The sequence below is a fragment of the Ovis aries genome, chromosome Y (genome assembly GCF_016772045.2).
Source record: "Ovis aries strain OAR_USU_Benz2616 breed Rambouillet chromosome Y, ARS-UI_Ramb_v3.0, whole genome shotgun sequence".
Classification (NCBI taxonomy): domain Eukaryota; kingdom Metazoa; phylum Chordata; class Mammalia; order Artiodactyla; family Bovidae; genus Ovis; species Ovis aries.
The window spans coordinates 942,462-962,008 of NC_082741.1; positions in this window are offsets into that span (position 1 = coordinate 942,462).

Sequence of the window (19,547 nt, forward strand, 5' to 3'; positions counted from 1 at the left end):
TTGTCAGGCCGAGCCCTTACCCTGTGGGTTCAGCTCGTCACTTCACGGTCGGGTCTGGACTGAATTACATGGTTGGGCACCCGGCTGGTGTCTTGAAATCTGAAGGGTGACTTGATCTGGAGGCCAGAGGAATTGAGACTAACATGATATATAAACAGAGACAGCGTAGAGCACAGTAGTTTCCGCTGCTGTTTAGGCGCTCAGCTGTGTCCGACTCTTTGCGACCCCATGAACTGTAGCCCACCAGTCTCCTCTGCCCGTGGGATTCTCCAGGCAAGAACACTGGAGTGGGTTGCTATGGAGTGCATTCCTGTGGCCGGGCGATCTTTCTGACTCAGGAACTGAACCCGCATCTCCTGCGTTGGCAGGCAGATTCTTTACCATCTGAGCCACCAGGGACGCCCACCTCTCTCAGAAAAAAACAAGCTGCTTGGGACCACCTCTCAGATAACTTCCTTCTTGTTATGGTTCAGTCGCTCAGCTGTGTCTGACTCTCTGCAACCCCACGGATTGCAGCTCACCAGGCTTCCCTGTCCTTCACCAGCTCCCGGAGTTTGCTCAACTCATGGCCGTTGAGTCAGTGATGCCATCCAACCATCTCATCCTTTCTTGCTCCCAACTCTTTGTCTGAGGATCTGCGTGGGAGGAATGTTTTGGGGTGCGGAACTCCCTTACTCTCTGTGCTCTTGAAGAAGCAGCAAAAAACACAGGAACAGTAGCCAACAACTGGCTCATTTTTCAAAGTCTGTGCAGCTTGCCGTCTGTGGATGGAACGGGGTCTTCTGTGTATGCGCTTGCAGGCACAGGCTGATTCTTTGCCTTGGATGGAAACATAAATGTCCTTCAACAGGGATGGATACAGAAGATGTGGGGTGTGTGTGTGTGTGTGTGTGTGTGTGTGTGTGTGTGTGATGGAATATTACTCAGCCATTAAAAAGAGTGAAATAATGCCATTTGCAGCTACTTGGATGAATCTAGAAATTCCCGTACTCAGTGAAGTGAGACAGAGAAGGAGAAATATCCTATGACGTCCCTTATATGTGAAACCTGAAAAGAAATGATACACATGAGCTTACTTACAAAACAGAAACAGATTCAGGAGAGTCTATGGTTGCTGGTGGGAAAAAATAGGGAAGAAGGGAGAGTCAGGGAGCCTGGGATGGATGTGGATACACTGCTGTATTTAACATGGAGAACCAGCAAGGACCTGCTGTCCAGCACAGGGAACTCTGCTCAATCCTCTGTAATAACCTTATGGTCACCAGGGGGAAGGACTGGGGAAGGGAGAGTCAGGGAGTCTGGGATGGACATGGACACACTGCTGGATTTAACATGGAGAACCAGCGAGGACCTGCTGTCCAGCACAGGGAACTCTGCTCAGTGTCATGTGGCCGCCTGGATGGGAGGGGAGTTTGGGGGGGAGTGGATGCACGTATATGCAACGCTGATTCCCTTCGCTGTTCACCTGAAATTATCATAACATTGTCTACTGGCTATGCCCCAAAACAGAATGAAAAGTTCACAAGATGGCAACACAAGCAGCAATATTTCCGCTTATTTCTGCTCTGCAGACAGGTCCATCCGTACCGTTTCTCTAGATTCCAGGTATATGCGTTCCCTCATGATACTTGTTTTTCTCTTTCTGACTTCCTTTGTAAGATAGACTCTACCTCCATGCACGTTGCTGCGAAATGCATTGCTCCATTCTTTCTCATGGCCGAGTAATGTTCCGTGGTATATTCGTATCTTCTTTCTCCGTTCGTCTGTCGATGGACATCGAGGTTGCTTCTCTGTCCTAGCTGCTGTGAATAGTGGCGTTGTCAACGCTGCAGTGAGGATGTCTTTTCGAATTACGGTTTGCTCCTGGTGTAGAGATGCAGACATAGAGACAAACGTACGGACCCCAAGAGGCGTAGGGGGGTGGAATGAATTGGGAGATTGGGATTGAGACTCGTACGCTCTTCGTTCAGTTCAGTCCGGTCGCTCAGTCGTGTCCGACTCTTTACGACCCCGTGGATTGCATCACGCCAGGCCTCCCTGTCCATCACCAACTCCCGGAGTTCACTCAAACTCATGTCCATCGAGTCGGTGATGCCATCTAGCCATCTCATCCTCTGTCGTCCCCTTCTCCCGCCCTCAACCTTTCCCGTGTATGTGTGTTAATATATGATATTTGTTCTCTTTCTGACTGACTTCACTGTATAACAAGCTGTCGGTTCATCCGCTTCACTAAAGTGAAAGTCGCTTCAGTCGTATCCGACTCTTTTTGACACCATAGACTGCAGCCCACCAGGCTCCTCTGTCCATGACATTCTCCAGGCAAGAATACTGGAGTGGGTAGCCCTTCACTTCTCCAGGGGATCTTCGTGACCCAGGGATGAAACGCAGGTCTCCCGCGTTGCAGGCCGATTCTTTACCTTCTGAACCAGGGAAGCCCGGCCACTTCACTAGATTGGATGCAAATTCGGTCTTTTTTATGGCTGCGTAATATTCCATTGTATGTATGTAGCACCTCTCTTTCGAGCTCATGTATCACAAACCCTTCAGGGACACAGAGGAGACAAAAGAGCGTTTGTTTATAAATCAAGTGTTTCCACTGTGGAAAAAGAGAGACATGAAATAGGTGGCCTGGTGTCCGTTTATCAGCTGGGGCTCTCCAAAGCCACCTTGTTGCTGAGTATCTCCTTTCCCACGGTTCCTCAGGTTGGCCTCCGTCACTGCAGTTACGAAGCAAATCTGCGTGCCGTCTGTGCTTGACGGTCATTATCCCCATTCTGATGTTAAGGGAAGGGTCTCCAGCCTGGAATGCCAGGAGATGCACGGGACCGTGGGGATGGTCATCTCTCCTCGTTCAAGTCCGTCTCAATGTCGCGGAGCTGCAAGGCACCAGTAGATACCCACCTCCTCCGTGTCACGGGTTCTCTGTTCTCCTCCACCATCACTGGATCCTCACCCAAGGGGTGAGGAATACAGAGAGGTCCTTTCACTGAGCTTGTTTTCGAACGTGTGCAGCAGGGAGCGGCTGCTTGCTGCTGGAAGTAGGGTTTTAGCCTCCCAGACCGGACCGCAGGGGCCTCTGGGGCCCGCAGTTAGGGCTCAGGTCCCTCGTCTTGCCTGTCTTGTCAAGAACGAAATCAGATAGGGACGCAGAAGGAAGACAGTATAGTCAAAACACTATTGAAAAGAAAACTACGTGCGGAAAGGCGCCGGGGGGAGCTCAGAGAGAGAGTCACGCCTTTGGGAGCTTTAAATTCTTTATTGTGGTTGGTCAGTTGCTCAGTCGTGTCTGACTCTTTGCAACCCCGTGGACTGCAGCACGCCAGGCCTCCCTGTCCTTCACCATCTCCCGGAGCTTGCTCAAACTCATGTGTATGGAGTCAGTGATGCCATCCAGCCATCTCATCCTCTGCCGTCCCCTTCTCCTCCTGCCCTCAATCTTTCCCAGCATCAGGGTCTTTTCCAGTGAGTCAGCTGTTCACATCAGGTGGCCAAAGGATTGCAGTTTCAGCTTCAGCATCAGTCCTTCCAATGAATATTCAGGACTGATTTCCTTTAGGATGGACTGGTTGGATCTCCTTGCAGGCCAAGGGACTCTCTACACTCTTCTCCAACACCACAGTTCAAAAGCATCAATTCTTCAGTGCTCAGCTTTCTTTATGGTCCAACTCTCACATCTGAGTGAACTCCGGGAGCTGGTGATGGACAGGGAGGCCTGGCGTGCTGCAGTCCATGGGCTCACAAAGAGTCGGACACGACTGAGCGACTGAACTGAACTGAACTGAACTGAACTCACATCCATACATGACCACTGGAAAAACCATAGCCTTGACTAGACGGACTTTTTTTGGCAAAGTAATATCTCTGCTTTTGAATATGCTGTCTAGGTTGATCATAACTTTTCTTCCAAGGAGTAAGAGTCTTTTAATTTCATGGCTGCAGTCACCATCTGCAGTAATTTTGGAGCCCCCAAAATAAAGTCTGACAGTTTCTACTGTTTCCCCATCTATTTGCCATGAAGTGATGGGACCGGATGACTTGATCTTAGTTTTTTGAATGTTGAATTTTAAGCCAGCTCTTTCACTCTCCTCTTTCACTTTCATCAAGAGGCTCTTTAGTTCCTCTTCACTTTCTGCCATAAGGGTGGGTGTCATCTGTCTGTCCCTCCAACCAATCCCCTGGGTTTGTCCCCCACCCCCACCCGAGGTTAATTTGTCTCAGGACCCTCCCCTGGAGTGTGCACACACACCCTAGCCTACATGTATCTCGAAGGGAAGGCTTCTGGGAGGACCAGGACTCATTATGGTCTGGAATTATCCTCTGACTTTGGACTGCAAGGAGCCTTTCTGTGTAGGTGTGCTGTCTCCCGTATCAGACAGGCTTTTTCCCTTTCCTTGTCCTTGCCTTGATCATTCCCTTGAGGGAAGAGAAAAAAGACTGGCTATCTATGCTGTTTTTGGTCGGTTGTAAAGTCCTCAGCTGCAGCCCACCTATCTCTTATCTCAAGAAATGCAAGCGGAAAGATGTGAAAGTGTTATTCGCCCCACTGTGTCTGACTCTTTGCGACCCCATGGACTGTAGCCCCACCAGGCTCCTCTGTCCATGGGATTCTCCAGGCAGGAATACTGGAGTGGGTTGCCATGCCCTCCTCCAGGGGATCTTCCCCCTCCCAGGGATCTTAGCTAGGTCTCCCGCATTGCAGACGGGTGGAAGGGTGGCTGATTGTAAATTTCCAGCCTGGAACCCATCTGTCTTCCTACCTCAAGCTGATGCCTGTCTGGCTCCAGGCTCCTCTGTCCTTTCGGCCAGCTCAAGAGTCCACCTCCCTCCCTCTGGGGGAAGATTCCTACAATTTGCCTGATGGATGCTGTTTGCTGAGGCACTGGAGCAGGGGTTGGGACTGGGCAGACAGCAGCATCGCCTTTCCTGGATTTACGGGGAACACCCACCCCCAGGTGGGCACCCCGGGTGGCTCAGATGGTAAAGAATCTGCCTGCAATGCAGGAGACTCGGGTTCCATTCCTGGGTGGGGAAGATCCCTTGGAGGAGGAAATGGCAACTCACTCCAGTATTCTGGCCTGGAGAATGCCAGGCACAGAGGAGCCTAGCGGGCTGCAGTCCACGGGGTCACAAAGAGACAGGACTGAGCGACTTAACACAACACACCCACCCCCAACCCGGACTTGAAGGCCCCTGGACATTCCAAGTCTTCTTCCCAGAGAAAGGGAGGAAGCCGCCTTCTGCAAGGGAGGGATGCCTTCCTCTGCATTCCGCTTCAGATGGAAATTCTTCACACAATGGTCCTTTCTTCTGATTTCTAGCCAGAGAGGCTTGAGTTAAGTTTTCTTTCAGAGAAGGAACTTCAGTGTTTTTTGAGGGGAGGGGAGTAGGGGTCAGAAAGGAAGATTATAATCTCATTTCTCTCAGAATTAAAAAAGAGACACGTATTGTTTTAAACTATTTAGAGATTTTTAAAACATACATTTGCAGTGTTTTGATATAAAAGTAAACGTAATTGTCACGGACGAGGCAAGTACGTGTCACACTATGAAAAGCAAATATAGACAAAGAAATATGTAATGTGTCAGGAGATTAAAAGCAAATAAAGAGGACGAAAATATGGAAAATGTCCGCACACTAAATGCAAATGTAGACAAAGGAGCTCTGTAGAATGCCACCGTATGACGTGCGAATATGGACAAATGAAGACAATTTAGGCCATCGTATTGAAAGCAAATACAGACATAAAAATAAAATATGCAAAGTATTACCCCATTAAAAGCAAATATAGAAAAAAGTACATAAGATGTGACCATATGAAATGCAAATAGAGACAAAGAGACAGGAGATAAAGTGTCATAATATTAAACGCAGATTGAGACAAAGACAATATATGGACTGTCACCGTATTGAATGCAAATAGGCAAAGAAGATGTTTAAAATGTCACCGTGTTAAATGAAAATTTAGACAAATAAAGGCTACATAACGCCGCAGTGTTAAAAGAAATACAGACAAGTAAAATATGCGAACTGTCACCAGATTAAAAGCAAATATAAAAGAAAATATATATAACGTGTCACCGTTTTAAATGCAAATATAGACAAAGACAATGTATAAAATGCCGTGATATTAAAAGGACCTGCGGACAAATAAAGAAAATGTGAAAAAGCCACAAGATTAAATGCAGAGAAAGACGGGACATGAAAGAAAGGGACGTGGCTCGGTCCTGTCCGAGTCTTTGCGACCCCATGGACTGTAGCAAATCTAAATACAAATTATTTCCAGTTATTGCGTCTTCTCCCTCTTAAATATGTGCTGACAGTTTGCATGTTTCCTTCCTCTAGATTTGCTTTTGATCTGCTGCCGTGTTACGTATTTATTTGTCTATATCCATCCCTTTGAAGGAACGGTGGTGCTTTAAGGAAACCATCCTGGGTAGGCTAAGCGCTCCGCTAGCTCGATGTCATTATAATCCTCATTAATATAGCGTCTGCTGTGCTCAGTCGTGTCCGACTCTTTGAGACCCCGTGGACTGTAGCCCACCAGGCTCCTCTGTCCATGGGATTTCCCAGGCAAGAGTACTGCAGTGGGCTGCCACTTCCTTCTCCAATGCATGAAAGTGAAAAGTGAAAGTGAAGTCACCCAGTCGTGTCCGACCCTCAGTGACTACAGGGACTGCACGGGGTTTCCCAGGCAAGAGTACTGCAGTGGGCTGCCACTTCCTCCTCCAGGAGACCTTCCTGACCCCGGGATCGCACTTGCGTCTCCTGCATTCATCGCCTGTGGCTTCCTTACCACTAACGCCACCTTCTCTGTGCTGAGAACGGTGGTACCACAGCTCCTGAGAGTCCTCTGAAATGATACCAGTAGGTTCCACTAGCATAGCATTCCAGAAGTCCAGGCTACAATTTAATCTTCACGCGCACAGCCAGAAAAGTCTCAATGTCTGGAAAAGATACTCAACACACATCTGCCTGAAGATGAGATAGATACTGGAATCGTCACAGATATAGTTTATTATTTTATTTGGAATTGAAAAGAAGTCAACGTTAAGGTACAATATATATAAAAAAGGGCTTCCCTAGTGACTCAGGGGAGAAGGCAATGGCACCCCACTCCAGTACTCTTGCCTGGAAAATCCCATGGGCGGAAGAGCTTGGCAGGCTGTAGTCCATGGGGTCGTGAAGAGTCGGACACGACTGAGCAACTTCACTTTCAATTTTCACTTTCAGGCATTGGAGAAGGCAATGGCAACCCACTCCCGTGTTCTTGCCTGGAGAATCCCAGGGACGGGGGAGCCCGGTGGGCTGCCGTCCAGGGCGTCACAGAGAGTCGGGCACGACTGAGCGGTTCACACTTTGCACCGTCTGTGCTGTGCGGTTCTCTTTTTGGGAGAACCACATGTGCCGAGCTGATGCCTGGAGCCGACTTGCGGAGGAACTCAATATTTGTTGATAACAGTGTGAACCTGTCGGAGTCCCCGGGGGTCACTGCCAGGTTCAGCCGAGCTTTCCTGGGCGTCTGCAGCTCTGATGGGCTATCTGCACAGATGCTGGCTGGGATCGTTTCAGACAAGCCCGGGGAGGCGGGCGTCTCCCTTTTAAAGGGCGCAGGAGCCATCTCTGACGACGCAAATATCCCAGGCAGTGCTGTCATTGAAAACTGACGCTCAGGGTCTCGCTCAATTCCTTCTGGAGATGCTGGCTATCACAAAAGAGACGGGCAGAGAACGCCACCAAGGACCACAGGCTCAGTCGTGTCTGACTCTCTGTGACCCCGTGCAGTGCAGCCCCGCCAGGCTCCTCTGTCCATGGGATTCTCCAGGCCAGGATACTGGAGGGGGTTGCCATGCCCTCCTCCAGGGGATCTTCCTGACCCAGGGATCGAACCCACGTCTCCTGTATTGTAGGCAGGTTCTTTACCATCTGATGCACCAGGGAGGCCCCGTTAGGGGACCACGTAAGGGGCAGAAACAGCTCTGAATATTTTGTAGTTTTGTGAAGTGACGGGCTCTCATTGTGCGGCTTCTGGGACTAAATAGTAACCCCCCACCCCCCACCAAATTAATATCTTGGCACTGTTGGTCTCTGTTGGGCTTGGCAACTATCGCTTTTTTAATCAGGGAAGCGTCATGGGGAATTCTTTGACCCCTGCCCCCTACCCCTACCAGGGACCTAAGGATGTGACTGCATTTGGAAATGAGGGTCTTTGAAGATGTGGATGAAGCTGAAGTGAGGTCACTAGGGTGGGTCCTGACCCAAAGGACTGGGATCCTCATATCAAGAGGGAATGAGGACCCGGACACACACACAGGGACGAGCTCGGGAGCACACGGGGAGGAGACGGCCGTCTACACGCCCAGGAGAGAGGCCTCTGGAGAAGCCAGCCCTGCCTACACCTGGGTCTCACGTTATAGCCTCCGTGACTTGGGGCCATGAGTGTCTGTGATTTGAGACACTGAGTGTGCGGCATTTTCTCATGACGGCCCCCAGGGGAGTCATGCATTCCTTTAAAGCTCTATCAGAGCTCAGCTGGAGATTTTAGGGGGCACGGTTGGCAATTGGAACCCCAATTATTTTCCATTTCTGTCTACAAGTGGTCACTAGCACAGAAGCCACTCTCCCTCAAGCAAACGTCATCAGTTTCAAGCAGGCGTTGTTAAGCTACCAATTTCTCGACTAAAGATATACAGAGTTTGAGGCATTTTTGTGAAGCTGGTTGAATTCAATATTCACGTTTTCCCCTGATGTTTTTTAGTAGAAAACCATTAAAATGTAGGCCGTTAAAATTTCTAACCACGTGGGGTTTTTAAAGAGTGAATTTTTTTCATACATACCGTTGGCGTCTGTTTGGCGACTACCGCTTTTTTAATCAGGGAAGCGTCACGGGGGATTCTTTGAGAACGTGTGGATGACCTTGAATTTTATGTCCTGGGCAGAGTGGAATGTTTCTCTCGCCACCCCCCCCAAAAGCCCATAAAAGCCAGTGATGGAATGTTCATAGCCCTGGCCCAAAGCCAGCCTTGTGAAGTTGAGGGTCGGGAAGCCCATTCTCTTCTTTCCCTTGGCTGTTTATTACTGAAGTACAGTCGATTTTCAGTGCTGTGCTCATTTATTCTGGGCCGCACACCGCCTCAGTTGTACACATCCATGCCTTCCTTTTCGTCTTCTTTTCTGTGATGCTTATCACAGGAGAGTGACTATAATTCCCTGTGCTATATAGGAGCACCTTGTACTTTATCTGTCCAGTATATAATAGTTTCCATATGCTAAGCCCAAACTCCGAGCCCATTATTTCCCCCCGGCAATCACAATATGTCTGTGAGTCTGTTTCTGCTTCGTAGACAAGTTCATTTGTGCCATATTTTATTTTGGTGGATTTTATTTATTTTCGAAAAATTGTTATTGGAGTGGATTGACAATGGTGTGCGAGTTTCAGCAAAGTAGCCCAGCTCCCCACGTGCAGATATCCACTCCTTCCCCAATTCTTTTCCCGTGTTGATTGTTACAGAGCACTGAGCAGAGTTCCCCGAATGACACACGTCCCTGTGTGTGTATAGGGAGCGGCACCTAATTATTAACTAACAATAACTATGATAGCTCTCTGTTTCATATAGAGTAGCCTTTATAGTAGCCACTCCTGATTCTGCTAAGTCATCCCTGCAACCATGCTCACCCTTCGGTGACTGTAAGCTTGTTCTCTATGTCTGTGAGTCTCTTTCTGTTTTGTAAATAAGCTCACTGGTACCATTCTAAACTTTTTAAAATAACGGATGTCGACTGTACGGGGTCTTGTAGCTGCAAGGGCTTTCTCTGCTTGCTGTCAGCGGGGGCTACTCCCTAGGTGTGGCGAGTCAGCTTCTCTTCGCAGCGGCTTCTCCCGCAGAGCACACAGGCTCTAGGCTGGGCAGAGTCCAGAGTGGAGACACACACGGTTTTCCCGTGGCATGTGGGGTCTTCCTGGACCAGGGGTGGAACCTGTGTCTTCCTGCATTGCCAGGTAACACCTGAGCCACCAGGGAAGCCTTGTAGCATTTTTTTTTTTTTTTAGAGTCCACATATTAGTGATGTCATAGAATACCTGTCTTTCTCTGTGTGACTTAGTTCACTCACTACGCTCATCTCTGGGTCCATCTGTGTGGCTGCAAACAGCATCACTGAATCATTTTTCACGGCTGCGTAGTATTCCATCGTGTCTACGTACCACATCTTTATCCGTTCCTGTGTCGATGGACACTTAGGTGGCTTCCACGTCTTGGCTGCTGTGAACAGCACTTCAGTGACTTAGCTGAGGTGCAGAGCTATTTAATTTCGGCTGACTTCTTCTTTGTGTTCCTTCATTGGAGCCAGGCTCGCCCATCTGTTGCTTTCCATTGGCGGATCCAGTGAGTAGTACAGAATTACTCTTTGTTTTTGCTTTTTTGGGCCTCTCCTTATTGTGGATCCTGTAATCACTTACAAATACGGCTGCCCCAGTGGAGGAAGTTCCTAGTTCCTACTGAACTGAGCTCAGTCACCACGGAGCATGGCTTTGGGTAGATGTGAGCTGTGTTGTCTTTCTATCTGAAGGTTGACAAGCTGGCTCCGGGTTCCATACGGCTCTGGTTCTCTCTCCCTTGTGAGACTGGCAATGTTGCAGGTCTGGGCTGTTCCATCACCCTGGGTCCTGGTCCTGAGAAGAGCTGGAACCCTGTTGATGGGCAGGTAGCCTGCGTGTACATGAAGCACCGAGGCTCTGGGGCTGTGTGTTATAGCAGCCTCTGGCAGCCTATGCTGGCCCCTACCTCCGTCAGCAGCCTATGCTGGCCCCTACCTCCGTCAGAAGCCTATGCTGACCCCTACCTCCGTCAGCGGTCCTCCGTCCCCTGGGCTGTCTCTCAGTTCTGCATGTACAGGGGGATACGGCTCCTTTGTGCAGAAATGCAAAGAAGATGGATCTTGGGGTCCACAGTTCTTTCCACACTGGTTTTCTGAGTGTGATGGTCAGCCTAATTGATTATGGTTTAGCAATGGCAAACCACTCCGGTACTATCACCTGGAAAATCCCATGGACTCCATCCATGGGGTTCGATAAGAATCGGACGCGACTGAGCGACTTCACTTTCACTTTTCACTTTTGCATTAGAGAAGGTAATGGCAACCCACTCCAGTGTTCTTGCCTGGAGAATCCCATGGACGGAGGAGCCTGGTAGGTTGCAGTCCATGGGGTCGCTAAGAGTCAGACACGACTGAGCGACTTCACTTTCACGTCTCACTTTCATGCATTGGAGAAGGAAATGGCACCCCACTCCAATGTCCTTGCCTGGAGAATCCCAGGAACAGGGGAGCCTGGTGGGCTGCCATCTATGGGGTCACACAGAGTCGGACACGACTGAAGCGACTTAGCAGCAGCAGCAGCAGCAAGGAAATTTATACAAAGAGGCAACAGCTCAGTTTCATTGGGCTGCCCAAGAAGTTTATTCTGGTTTTGCCTTAACGGCTTCGAGGAAAATCTGAACTAACTTGTTGGTCAACCCAGTACAACGGTTTCCCACCCACTGTGCTCAGACCAGATGAGAAGCAGAGTGCAAGGAAGGAAACAACGCCTCCCCCGCCGCGAGGGATCCTCGGAGTGTTCCCTGAGGGTGCCTCAGGGGTGGCCATTTTTAATACTTTACCGACCTGGGCCTTTTTGCAGAAACTAATGTCTGTGGCCACCGATTTGTTATGGAAGTGAAAACTGGAACCGTCCAGTCAATAATGTTCGGCAAACGAAAGACCCTAATAGCTATTTTTTTTTATTAGAAGTGTAGCATTCTATTAATTCTAAGCCAAAAAAGTGGAGTCAAAATGTCATTAAATCTTTTGTCAAAAATTCATAACTTTTCTAAAATACATATTATGTATATATTATTGATATATGTATACAAAAGCATTTATACATATATATACATATATATATACACAAAAGCGTTTCTGTGTTTGAGAAAGCCTTGAGGAAGAACATAAAAAATAAATGGAGGAGTTATGAAGGGTTATCTTTTCATTTTAATTTTGTGGTTGTTCGTTGCTCAGTCGCATCCAACTGTTTGCAAACCTCAGCGACTGCAGCACGCCAGGCCTCCCTGCCCATCACCAACTCCTGGAGTTTCCTCAAACTCATGTCCATGGAGTCAGTGATGCCAGGCAACCACCTCATCCTCGGCCGTCCCCTTCTCCTCCAGCCTTCAATCTTTCCCAGCATCAGGGTCTTTTCCAAGGAGTTGGCTCTTCTCATCAGGTGGCCAAAGTAGTAGAGCTTTTCACTAATTATCTTTACAAAAAATTTATTAATTTGGCTGTGTTGGGCCTTTAGCTGCGGGACCTTTCTTGGTGGCTCATGGCGGGATCTTTCTTGGTGGCTCATGGACTCCATAGTTGTTGAATATTCCGGGACCAGGGATCGAACCCGCGTACCCTGAATTGGCAGGTGGGTTCTCAACCACTGGACCGCCAGAGATGTCCCTGAAAGGTTATCTGGATTCTGCATCTTCAGAAGTAAGCACGCGTTTGGCTGAGCGGCAGCCTTAATACTGACGGTCGGGCTCAGATTCTTACCTGTGTGTCTGCATCCCTGGAAGTACCTTGGGCTGTCAGAAGCCTTGAGTCGCCGTCCGCCAGGCGGGCTGCAGAGGCTCCAGGGATCGCGGCCAGCTTGGGTGGTTCTCTGTACCTCCTGGAAATGTCAGATTTGGAGGCTCAGTGCGTTTGTCAGGGGCCGCTGCGTGTCTGTTGGACGGCACCTCCTCCTGCCGTGCAAACAGGCTTCTCTGCTCTGCTGCAAAGGTCCCGGCGAGCCAGTCCCCGTCCAGGGGTCACCCTGTGGTTCCGTTGGACATGACGCCCTCCTACAGCGGAGCAGGGGCGGGGACACCCGGCTCTCAGGCCTGTGTCAGTTCCACACTGCCGGGGAAGAATCTGGGCATTGCCAGACCTTGAGGTCCCAGCAGATGGGAGCGTCTGATTCAGTTCTAAGTCACGTCTTAATGATGACTCTGGGCCAAAGGAACCAGCGGGAGTACGTGGCAGGTATCAATTCAGGCGATGTATCTGCACCAAAGAGGGAGTTTCCCGGCAGCGTTCTGTGGGGGGACAGTCTCCAACCCTGAGTCAGAATATCCCCCGAAATGTACAGACTCGACCACCTTCCACAACACACGTGCACGCGTGGTGTGTGTGTCTGTGCGTGTTTGTGTGTTGCGTGTCTTTGCGTGTGTGGTGTGCGCGCAGCGTGTGTGTGTGTACGTGGCAGGGATGCATGTGTACGGGGGGTGTGTGATGGGCGCAGTTGCATGTGTGTGCTTGTGGCGTGTGCTGTGTGTGCAGTGTGTGTGTGTGTATGACATGCATGTGTGTGGCTTGTGTGTTGTGTGTGTGCAGAGTGTGTGTGCGTGTATGGCACGCATGTCATGCGTGTCTGATGTGTGTTTGTGTGACTTTGTGTGTTTCTGGCAGGTGTGTTGTGTGTGGTATGTGTGTCATGTCTCTGTGTGTACCATGTGTGTGTCACGTGTGTGTGTTTGTGGCATGAATGTTGTGTGTATAGTGTGCGAGCATGGCCTGTGTGTGTGGTGTGTGTGTATTTGTGGCATGTGCTGTGTGTGTACTGTGTATGTGTGTGCATGGCCTGTGTGTGCACGTGTGTGGCCTGTGTGTATTTGTGTTGTGTGTGTGTGGTGTGTGTGTGTGTGTGCGTGTGTGTCTGCCCTGGTGACCCGAGCCCTGTCGGCATCTGCCAGGCTGCTGCGGGTCTGAGACCTGTCCTTCAGTGTGTGTGTGGTGTGTATGTGTGTGTGGCGTGTGTGTGTCTGTCTGTGTGTGTGTGTACGGTGTGTATATGTGTGGGTGTGTCTGTGTGTGTGTGTCTGTTTCTGTGTGTGTTTCGTGTGTGTGTGTGTGTGTGTCTGTGCATGGCCTGTGTGTGTATGGTGTGTGTGTCTATGTGTGGTGTGTTGCATTTGTGCGTGTGTGTCTGTGTGTGTCTGCCCTGGCGATCTGAGCCCCTGTCAGCATCCTCCAGGCTGCTGCGGATCTGAGACCCACCCTTCAGTGTGTGTGTGTGTGTGTGTGTGTGTATGGAGTGTGTGTCTGTGTGGCGTGTGTGTGTGTCTGTGTGTCTGCCCCGGGGATCCAAGCCCCTGTTGGCACCCTCCGGGCTGCTGGGGGACTGAGACCCATCCCTCGGTGTGTCTGTGTGTCTGTGTGTGTGTGTATGGTGTCTGTTTGTGTGTATGGAGTCTGTGTGTCTGTGTGTGTCTGTCCTGGTGATCTGAGCCCCTGTCGGCACCCTCTGGGCTGCTGCGGGGCTGAGACCTGTCCCTCAGTGTGTGTGTGGTGTGTATGTGTGTGTGTGTGTGGCGTGTGTGTGTCTGTCTGTGTGTGTGTGTACGGTGTGTATATGTGTGTGTGTACGGTGTGTAGGTGTGTGTGTGTGTCTGTGTGTGTGTGTACGGTGTGTATGTGAGTCTGTATGGTATCTGTGTGTGTGTGTATCGTGTGTGTGTGTGTGTCTGTGTGTGTGTGTGTGTGTGTGTCTGTGTGTGTCTGCCCCGGCCATCCGAGCCCCTGTCGGCACCCTCTGGGCTGCTGCGGGGCTGAGACCCGTCCTGCGGTGTGCAGGGGCCTCAGCCCCACGCGGACCCTTCTGGTAAACAGGAGACGTCGGGGGCCGGGAGGGGTCTGGGGGGCGGCCCTTGTTGGGGGGGTGGGGGTGGCGACTGCATGAACGGCCCCCCTCCTGCACCCGCCTCTGCTCTGCGTCCTGCAGGCGCGGCGTCTCTGCTTTCTCCCCGCGGGGACCCAGCACGGAGCACGCTGCGTCCACCGCGGGCGCTGGGGACATGGGGCCTGGGTGGGCTTTACGTCCCACCGGCGCGTTAGACAAGCTATCGATGCAGAGGGCGGGCAGCGCAAGATCACACCCGTCTCTGCTTTAATGGCCCATGAGGTCATCTTATCATCGGATACAGGAGCCGGCCTTCCTGTATTTTGCAAACCGGTGACCACCCCTCGGCGGAAGGCTTGGATGACTTATTATCAGAGCCCAGCGGGAGTCAGAAAACGTTCTCAGGTTCTCGAGCAAGACAGAGTTATTGGTACAAATTAGCTGGAAATTCGAGGAGTGATATTCCGCTCCAGTGTTTGCATCTGAGATGATGGAGACTGATACACCGTTTTTTTGCGGTGAGGGCAGAGGGTGCGCTTCCCAGCTGGCTCAGCGGTAAAGAACCCAGCTGCCAATGCAGGAGGCGGGAGAGACGAGCGTTTGACCCCTGGGGCAGGAACATCCCCTGGAGAAGGGAATGGCAACCCACTCCAGTAGTCTTGCCTGGAGAATCCCATGGACAGAGGAGCCTGGTGGACTGCCGTTCATGCGGTTGCAAAACAGCTGGACATGACTGAAGCGACTTAGCACCATTTTTTTCTACTTCTGTGTCAATTATTCTTATAAATATGAGAAGAAATTCATTTAAATGCCGCCAGATCCACCAAAATAGAGTAGCATTTTCTCTACTGCCTGTATTTTCCACAGACAGAAAAGACCCACGAATGTAGCAGGTTCTAGAGAGAGCAAAGCTGACCAGCAGGTCCGTTGATGGTTCCCACCCAGCCCACCATCACCACTGTGATTGCCACTTACTGATGGTTTGAGCCATTTCTGTGCTTTTTTTTTAACTTTTTATTTTATACTGGAATATAGCCAATCAATGCTGTGATAGTCCTAGATGGACAGCAGAGGGTCTCAGCCATAAAAATACGCATATCCGTTCTGCCCCAAACTCACCTCCCATGCAGGCTGCCACGGGATGCTGAGCAGCGTTCGCTGTGCGGGAACTCAGCAGGTTGTTTCTCGTTACCTATATTATACATCCTGTATGTGTGGCAGCCACAGCCTTTAAAAACAATTTATCCATTTTTTATTGAAGGATAATTGCTTTTCAGACTTTTTTTTTTTCCTGTCAAACCTCAACATGAATCAGCCCTAGGTATATGTACATCCCCTCCCTTTTGAATCTCCCTCCCACCTCCCTGCCCACCCCGACCCTCTAGATTGATAACCACAGCCTTTCTTTTTTAACTTTTAATTTTATATTAGAGTATATTAGAGTGTAGCCGGCTAACAATATTATGAGAGTTTCAGTGGACAGCGAAGGGACTCAGCCGTATTACATATACATGTATCCATCCTCCCCCAAACTCCCTTCCTTTTTTTTTTTTTTTTTTTGATGTGGACCATTATTTTTTTAAAAAGTCTATTGAACTGGTACATTATTGCTTGTTTTTTTGTTTGTTTGTTTGTTTGCTTGTTTTGGCTTCTTGGCCACAGGGCATGTGGGACCTTCCCTCCCTGACCAGGCATGGAACGCTCACTGTGTGAGCTGGAAGGTGAAGTCTTAACCCCTGGATCCCCGGGGAACTACCTGTGATCCATTGTGTCTAGTCGCTAAGTCATGTCCGACTCTCTGCGACCCCCTGGACTGTAGCCCTCCAGACTCCTCTGTCCATGGGATTCTCCAGACAAGAACACTGGAGTGGGTTGCCATGCCCTCCCCCAGGGGATCTTCCCGACCCAGGGATGGAACCTGTGTCTCCTATATCACAGGCGGATTCTTTACCATTTTGAGCCCCCAGGGAAGCCCTGTGGCGAAGCAGAGACCGGGCAGAAACAGCTCTGGACAGGGACTGAACCTGGGCCTTCTGAATTGCAGGCGGATTCTTCACCCACTGAGGCAGTGGCGAAGCTCCTGTGGTCTATATTGCTACAAGAAAATCATAGCGGCGTTTCCCCCGCCCTTGGGGATGGTGCAAGCTGGCTTCTCCAGGTCAGCGCTGTGTTTGGGGATTCCCGCTTGTGTCTGTCTGTGTCTCCATGTGACCCTTATAGCTGGTTCGTTGCTGGCGTTGGTGATGAGGATTCCTCACTGATTTATCCGTTGTACCGCAGAGAGGGGTTTAGAATTTCTCCTGCCTGGGGGTACGGATGCTAATGCGGCTGAGAGGGTTCTGGTCTGTGTCCTTTGCTGTGCTTGGGTTGGGGCGTCTTTGGGGGGGCGTCCACCCCGAGATGGGATTGCGGGGTTATGGGGGTGCGGGAGCCTTCCTGTGCGGGTGGGACGACCTTGTTGAAAAGCTTGTTGGCCTAATTTTTAAGATTTCTTTCCTTCTACTAACTCGCATTGAAAAGATGCTCAACATCACTCATTATTAGAGAAATGCAAATCAAACCCACAATGAGGTACCACTTCACACCAGTCAGAATGGCTGCGATCCAAAAATCTGCAAGCAATAAATGCTGGAGAGGGTGTGGAGAAAAGGGAACCCTCCTACACTGTTGGTCGGAATGCAAACTAGTACAGCCACTATGGAGAACAGTGTGGAGATTCCTTAAAAAATTGCAAATAGAACTACCTTATGACCCAGCAATCCCACTTCTGGGCATACACACCGAGGAAACCAGAATTGAAAGAGACACATGTACCCCAATGTTCATCGCAGCACTGTTTATAATAGCCAGGACAAGGAAACAACCTAGATGTCCATCAGCAGATGAATGGATAAGAAAGCTGTGGTACATATACACAATGGAGTATTACTCCGCCGTTAAAAAGAATTCATTTGAATCAGTTCTGATGAGATGGATGAAACTGGAGCCGATTATACAGAGTGAAGTAAGCCAGAAAGAAAAACACCAATACAGTATACTAACACATATATATGGAATTTAGGAAGATGGCAATGACGACCCTGTATGCAAGACAGGGAAAGAGACACAGATGTGTATAACGGACTTTTGGACTCAGAGGGAGAGGGAGAGGGTGGGATGATTTGGGAGAATGCCATTCTAACATGTATACTATCATGTAAGAATTGAATCTCCAGTCTATGTCTGACGCAGGATACAGCATGCTTGGGGCTGGTGCATGGGGATGACCCAGAGCGATGTTCTGGGGAGGGAGGTGGGAGGGGGGTTCATGTTTGGGAATGCATGTAAGAATTAAAGATTTTAAAATTTAAAAAATAAAAAACTAAAAATTAAAAAAAAAGAAAAAAAAATTAAAAAAAATAAAAAAACTGAAAAAAAAAAAAGAAAAGCTTGTTGGGGTGTCTGTGGAAAAGAAACGATTTCTCAGAAATACGGTTCTCCAGCTCCCCAGTGCCCCCAGCCCCCACGCAAACCCAGCCCCACTGTCCGTATGACACACTTGAGGGGGTGGTAAGCAGAGGTCCCCTTGGCCTGGGTCAGGCACCCGGGAACGTGAGACCCGCCTCCTGGTACCCTGGGTCACTTGTTCTAGCAGAGGCTCTGATGAGTGCCCCCATAAGGGGTCAGCAGTCTCCCACGTCTCAGACTGCAGAGACGGCGGGGGAAAGGAGAGGGTGGTGTGAACTGAGACAGCAGCTCTGACAGATACCCTGTGTGAAACAGACAGCCAGTGGGAAGCTGGGGATGGACAGGCAGCTCAGCGCGGGGCTCCGCGATGACCCAGAGTGGGGGGTGGGGGTGGCAGGCAGGCTCAAGAGGGAGGGGATGGAAGTGTTCTTAGAGCTGATGCCCTGCTGCTGGGAAAGACTGAGGGCGTGAGGAGAAGGGGGCGACGGAGGATGAGACGGCTGGATGGCATCACCGACTCAGTGGACATGGGTTTGGGTGAACTCTGCAAGTTGGTGATGGACAGGAAGGCCTGGCCTGCTGCAGTCCATGGGGTCGCAAAGAGTCGGACACGGCTGAGCGACAGAACGACAATAAATAGCTGATTCGCCGAGTTGTAGAGAAGAAACCAACCCAGCGTTGTAAAGCAAGAATCCTAAAAAAAAAAACAAACAAAAAAAAACCATAAAGGAAAAAAGAAAAGAATTCTTTTCCCAGTGTAATCATATGACCCAGTCTTCATTTACCAGTTCATCAAACAACCCATTCAAGTGTCTGAATGATGAACATTTTATTTTTCCTGTTTTCTCCAAATTTAAAAAAATCGAAATTTAATTTATAACGTTGTGACACCTTCATTTTTCATACGCATTTTATTTTTAAACATTTTGCATTGAGTGAAACATTCTTTAAGGTCCATGCTGCTGCTGCTAAGTCACTTCAGTCATGTCCGACTCTGTGTGACCCCATAGACGGCAGCCCACCAGGCTCCCCCCTCCCTGGGATTCTCCAGGCAAGAACACTGGAGTGGGTTGCCATTTCCTTCTCCAATGCATGAAAGTGAAAAGGGAAAGTGAAGTCGTTCAGTCGTGTCCGACTCTTTGAGACCCCATGGACTGCAGCCCACCAGGCTCCTCTGCCCATGGGATTCTCCAGGTGAGTACTGGGGTGGGGTGCCATTGCCTTTTCCCTTTAAGGTCCATAGGGCTTTGCAATTTTTTAAAGTTTCATACTCATGGTTTTTATTTCTATTTATTTTTAAGCTTTTTTATTTTATATTGGAATATAGCTGATTAGAAGTGTTGGAACAGTCTCAGGTGGACAGCAAAGGGACTCAGCCATACATACACATGGATCCATTCTCCCCCAAACTCCCCTCCCA